General features: G+C 37.5%; 1 protein-coding gene across 1 annotated transcript in view; it reads left to right on the top strand.

Moving 5' to 3' along the window:
* The first annotated feature begins 296 nt into the window (after positions 1-296).
* LOC139758513 (uncharacterized) overlaps positions 297-6,476 on the top strand; it is a 211,002-nt gene continuing 204,822 nt past the window's right edge. The window contains 1 exon segment of the mRNA XM_071680016.1: positions 297-450. The gene's annotated coding sequence lies outside the window, so the exon portion shown is untranslated.

Genomic DNA, 6,476 nt, shown 5'->3' with positions numbered 1-6,476 from the left:
GTGGTAGAATGGTAATAAGTTGGCGCAGATGCATCTAGCTGAAGCCGGAGTGCGCACACTCGGACGGGAGTTGTTACGGCCAATCCGCGTGCGCTGCCGATGGTAAGGGTGGTTAACGACAGCACGCGTCCCGATCCATGCACGCCATTTTCCTCATTAACCATCAGCACATTCCCATCATTAACATCGTTGAATTGATTACCGATACTGCCGGTTTCCGAATCAGATCGATAAAAGGTAATGATGTGAAGGTGTGCGGGTTGGGATTATGACCGGAAAACAACGAGAAAAATATAGCTTGGGCGAACAAACGAACTTAGTCGTTCGCCGTAATTGTGGACTTGACGACTCAGTTCCAATACCTTGTTGGACAGCGGTGTCCTTGCTGGCCGTAGTTTGGTGACACGTTGGTCATTTGCCCCTTAATGATGCCGTTGTAGGCGTTGAGAGGTTAGTGTGAGGCGAGGTAGAGGTAGGAGAGTGGAAATTAGTGTCACGTGATGGGTCTGGGCGGTTTGTTTACATTGGGTTGAGATAAAGCTGCGGCCCAGGTGATTCTCTCACCTGGCCGCTACCACCCAGGAATGTCCAACATTATCACTTGCACTCCCATGACCGCATTTTCCCCCGTGCCCCCCGATGGTGCCGCCACGGTTTAAAGGTGGAAAGAGAGGTGCAGTGCCGAGAGAAGTGGCGATATAAGCCACGTGAAGGAAATTACGAGGATGTGTAGTGTGTAAGGAAAAATGTCAAGGGTTGTGAACCAGTTTTGGCAATGCTCGTAAAGCAGTAAGCGCTTGGCCAACCCTGACACTGATGCTTTCTTGATGTGAAATAATATATTCTGACGAATTCTGGGTCCCAGACTTCAAGAAAAGTGACTTTATGAGTGAAGTATGGGGAAATAATGCACAGAAATCTCGAGACGTGAAGACTTGTGATATAAACAAGTGATTATGATTTATCTGTTGTGGTTATTAGTTAAACAAAGTGGATTATGTGTTCAGAAATATACAACCTGGTAAGTGATTACATTTTTAAGAGCTTCATTTATGTACACTTTGTAAACAATGCCTTCAGATGAACAGAGAACCGTTATAAAGGAGTTGGGATCATTTTTTTTTCTACAAATACGAATTTCTCGACCATTTTGGTACTGAAATAAGGAAAATGTTAATGACCGAATTTGTATTTTTGGGTAGTTCATTATTCTGGGTGTGATATGTATAATCTTTTGATTGTCTTATCAAAATCTAAAGGATAATTCTTAAGTTTACTGCAGGTGCCATATAATTGGGGAATTACCACCCTTGAAAATGCAACAAGCTAATAATAGTTACTGACAGTTTGATTCAGTAGGGCTGTCAGGGAATTTTTGTAAGATTTTACTTTAGGGGCACCACAGAAAATAACCAGTGGATTAGGAAATTTATATCAGTTGACTCCTGGCTTTTATTAACAGAAATTATTTAGATAGGGGAAGGGATGGGGTGGGGGGCGAGATTTGGAGTTTTGTTTTCCATCTTTCATTAGCAAAGGAGTGGTTGTGGGTAGGACCGGGCCATGAAGATTAGGGAAAATATGGGGTTAATTTTAAAGTTAGTGCAACACTCTTAGAGATCAACAGGACGAATGAAAATTGTAAATTTTACCAAACAGCTGAGATTCATCAATTTTCAGTTGTATAGTTGATACTTAGTTACAAGTCTCAGGATTTCAGCATTGTGCGAGTTACAAGTCTCAGGATTTCAGCATTGTGCGAATTGCTAGGAAATATGGTAGCTCCAGTGTTTGCCCTTCCTGGCAGTTGTTCATATCATGGTAATTCACAAATTACATTAACATTGATGAATTTCAACCATAAGCCTTGGCTGCAATAGAGGAGTAGGTGAGGTTTTCTTAGCCTCTGGTAATTTCAGCAATAGTTTCATATAATGATAATTGGCACCGCTTTCCCTGATTTTCATTTCCTTCTCCTTGATTGACCAGAGGTCATATAAATTCAATATGAATTTCATATACTTTGTTCTTGAGAGTAAAGGTACCCTATGCATAATATATATTTTAATATTATTAGCTTAAACTGGCATCACATATTTACAGCTATATGTTTAAGATAAATCAAAAGTTTAACAAGCACATTAATCTTTTTTCTTACTTTTATTGAGGATAATGCATCGATGCACCCTCTCCTTCAGTAAAACACATCTTGTGACTTTTATTGTCTTCACAGTTTAATACATATTCCCATCCACTTTTGCATCCTAGTTTTTATTCAGCCACGGTGATATTCTGACAGCTTTTCTGTCCATATATATGACGTTTAACAACTATATAACAAGAAAATTGTTAGAAAAGACAAAGAATTTGAATTTTATACTATGTGAGTATTGATTGCTCATAAGTGATGTATTTATGAATGCTGATAATTTGCAAAATTTTAGAATATATGATAAGAGAGAGAGTTCAAGAAATGAGGCCCCATTTTGAGTAGATTTCCATCCCCATACTATACAGTTAGATAGAACGGTAAAACTTTGCACACTGGGCAGCACGAGTATAAACCTTTCTCCTCATAACTGGACAGATTAATTGTGTGAGTTGAAGCAATTCAGCACGTTTTACACAACACGCACAGCTACCTAAGAAACCCACTAAAGTTATTTTTCACATGGGCTGCCCTTTACTGGTAATGCCATCCCAAGCATTCACACCTGACCTGTGTCAGTAACAGCACACCCAAGAACAGGCTGTCATTGACAAAAGCCAGTCCCAAGCATAGTCTTGCCAGATCTTTGCACACACACACGCACACACACAAACACACACACACTGTCCATAACACACAAATATGCTTCAAATCCACACACATGCAAAGGACCAAAGAAACTTTGAAAAGAATATTGTAGATAAGGCAGGAGACAAGCCATATCTTTTCCATGAATTTAGCAGGAATGGATATTTTGGTTAAAGAGCAGCAAATAACCCTCAGGGATTCGGAGGAAGAAGTAAGGACATGCAACAAACTGAGTAACAAGTACAAAAGTATTTTTATGTTGAAAGGCATTGTAGCCCCAATATCAGCTGGGTGGAATGAGGAAAAGATCATGGAAAGCACTGAAATATTGAGAGGAAATTTAAAATACTACAGGAACTCTAAACACTTAAGGCTGGATCTGATGAAATAACTGATAAAAAGTGTAGCCTTCAAGATTTGAATGTAAGTGTGATATTACTTGCATGAGTCATGGCCTTTAACATTGGAGTATTTATTAAGGTTTTGAAAAAGCAGTCATTAGGCCAGACTAAGCCATGTCCATAATACTTAATGCATGATATTATAGGAAGATTACACATTTAAGTCTATTTCATTTTGTGATATTAATTTTCCTTCGTGGATAGAGAGATATGAACCTTAAACATGAATATTTCTTGGCAGTGTATAAGGAAATCTTCATGAATATGTTGATCACAGAACCCAGAGCCTGTAGCTTTAACATGTTTAACTTGTATGTAAGAATTTTTGGAATAATGACCACCATTTAGTCAGTGCAACAGAATAATTACATGCTTTCGTCACACACATCATCCAGATTAGTTTATTTTGGAAGCATTTGATAATCCTTAGCTCAATTTGGTGGTGGGGTGTGAATTTATGTGTTTAGATCATTCTATAAAGAAATATGGTGTATGATGGAGGCATCAGTATGAGCCTTTGCTCAGATTTGATGGATGCAAGTTTATGTGGCTGAGTTATTCTCTACTGAAACCTCGAGTGATTTCTTTTTATTAACAGTAACAGCTACTGCTATGACAAGTTCCTAAGATTGGGGCAGTTGTGTTGATATTTTTTATTAGGACTAGGAAGGGCTCTATTTATAAGGACACTATTTATGAGTTATCATGCAAAAAGAAGCTGACTTGTTTCATTTACACTGAACATTTTAGAAGTCCATGATGTTTCATCTTCTTATTGAAAAATTACTAGGTTATTTTATTCCTGGAACAACACAGTTTGAGGTAATTGGAGTGAGGTTTAGTAATTTTCTCCTTAAAGGCATCAATGTTTTTTTAAATGAACACAAAAAAGATTTAGATATTTTGTCTACAAAATAACAAACATATAAAAATAAAAAAGATGCACACATCAGCTAGTGCTCATTGCTTTAGAAAAACTCCTCTTGCCTACCATAAGTCTATATGTCTGTTAGAAGCTCTGCTTCGTATATAACAACATGCAGAGGTAGGATTTTGCCACTGTTCGAACATGCAAACATCACAGTGGTTGAGGACTTTGAAAAGTTCTTGACATGTTCAGGGTGTTAAGTTCTACACCGGCAAATGGGCAGTTATCCTTTAGGGTCATTTTAGAGGTTAATTCTCTCATTGTTTATGAATTTCTCTTGATGCACCTATCATTGATTTCTAAAGTTTTTAAAGAATTTATCACTGTCCTTTTCTGATAACTCTATTCTTTTTCTCACAATGTTATATTAGGCCTTGCACCCAGTAATTATGAAGTAGATAGTTTACATACTGCAACATTGGGTGCTTAGTCTTATTGATATGAGTTTACAGATTTGCACAACTCACTATCAAAGTCATAACATAAATCAGCCAAGGTCACAGTGTCCTGTACAGTTACCATCTCTTTTAAGGCAAAGTAAAAGTTTTTATCCCAAGCTCTCCATATATCATTGACCTACAACGCAGCCTGTTGTTCAGGGTCCTGTATGGAATCTTGTTCTTAGCTACTTAATTGCTTGATGGACAGGCATAATTCCTACAAAGGGCACACTGAAATATTTGGGAAGTGTAGTTAGGGGACACAGTATAGAAAACACAAATTGATGCCTACAGTTGTGAAATTAAAAACAAATCGTGATGTATTCGTGTGTTCAAGCTCTATGCCTCCTAGCATGAAAATATAGACAAACTATGATGTATTCTTTTGTTAAAGCTCTATTCATATCACTTATGAAAGCATGTTGGCCTCATTTTTGTCAGTGACTGTACTTAGACAAGGTTGTTATTATTCTTTTTATTTAATAGGGTATGATAACTTTTATACCTGATGAGTCTATTTTTTCTTCAGAAGAAAGTTTAGTTCATTTTCCTTCCAAATCTTGATCGACTTTCAGGATAGCTGTCGAGTTGCTGTGAAAATTCAGTGATCTGGTATATAATTGGAGTTTGCTAAACTCACAGCATTCCTAGTGTATGTATATATACCTTAGCCCCAACTGCCTTAAAGGGGGTGGAACATGTACCCTCACTTTCCCCCTGGTGCACTGCTGCTCTCAGCTGTCAGTGTTGGTGTTGATAATGTGGACTCTAGGGTGTACTGCATCTTAAGTGATCCAACAATAGGCTTGTATGTCCATGGCATCTTTCCTATTTCAAAGGCAAAATACCAATAACAGTTTTACATATAGGTATTAGTGATATGATATTTTGTATATGTAGCAGAAAAATTAAAGGTAAATGTGTCTTTGTCATGATGAAACCATTAAAAAAACTTTATATGCAAACCATTTGTGGTATCCCCAAAACTTTTCATTATGATTTTGATTTCCTCACTTCTGTAAATTAGTACTCGCATTTCAAATGCTTCAAAGGATTGCTTTAACACATTACTCATACAATCCTTATGATGTGAGCAAGTGTGTGCTATCTTTGTCTGTTTCTGGCACTACCTCACTGACATGGGAAACAGTGAGCAAGTATGGAAAGATGATTTGCATTTAAAGCAGCAGCTGACATTTCAGGAATTGATTCTCATATAAAGCCAACTGTTATTCCCTGAGAGGTCCTCATGTGAGGCAAACAACGACTTGGGATTAAAGACATGTAATAGAAATGTACCAAGAAGAAGAAAGCATCAGGAGTGGTTAAGAGTAGAATGAGAAAGATGAGTCCAAATATAGGAGGCAGAAAAGAATTGCAGGCTCTCTGAATAAGCCACAACTGACCCAGCTAAAGGAGGAAAAGTAAACTCAAAATGTCATACAAAATGTAGGAAAAGGAGGTAGAGAAAGATGCATCAGTGAAATAGAAGATAACCAAAAATATTTATATTGAAAATGCAAATCAAGAACCACAAATTTCATTACCCCTCAAAGAATTGAAGATGGTACTTTTACAGGTGACTGCCTGGATATGAATTAGATTTTACAAAATTCATCTGGACTGGTATTCATTGAGCCACAAACCACCTTAAAGAGAGGCATTCCTATAGTCTTCCTTCATGTTGGTCGTATATTGAACATAGAAGATGTCGCCACCTCAGCGCAGCATTTTGAGAATGATTTAGTTGAGAGAGTCTTAAGAGGCAAACTTAATAGAATTGGGTAGTCAGTCTATGTGATACATGACAACTTGGTTTTCAGGTAGAAAGATCTTGCCAGTCCTAGTTTGTTGACCACTATGATGAGATTGCTGAGTTTCTGGAGAACAAACAAAATACAGATGGGATA

The sequence above is a fragment of the Panulirus ornatus genome, chromosome 30 (genome assembly GCF_036320965.1).
Source record: "Panulirus ornatus isolate Po-2019 chromosome 30, ASM3632096v1, whole genome shotgun sequence".
In the NCBI taxonomy this organism is placed as follows: Eukaryota; Metazoa; Arthropoda; class Malacostraca; order Decapoda; family Palinuridae; genus Panulirus; species Panulirus ornatus.
This window is presented reverse-complemented; position numbering and strand designations above follow the sequence as displayed.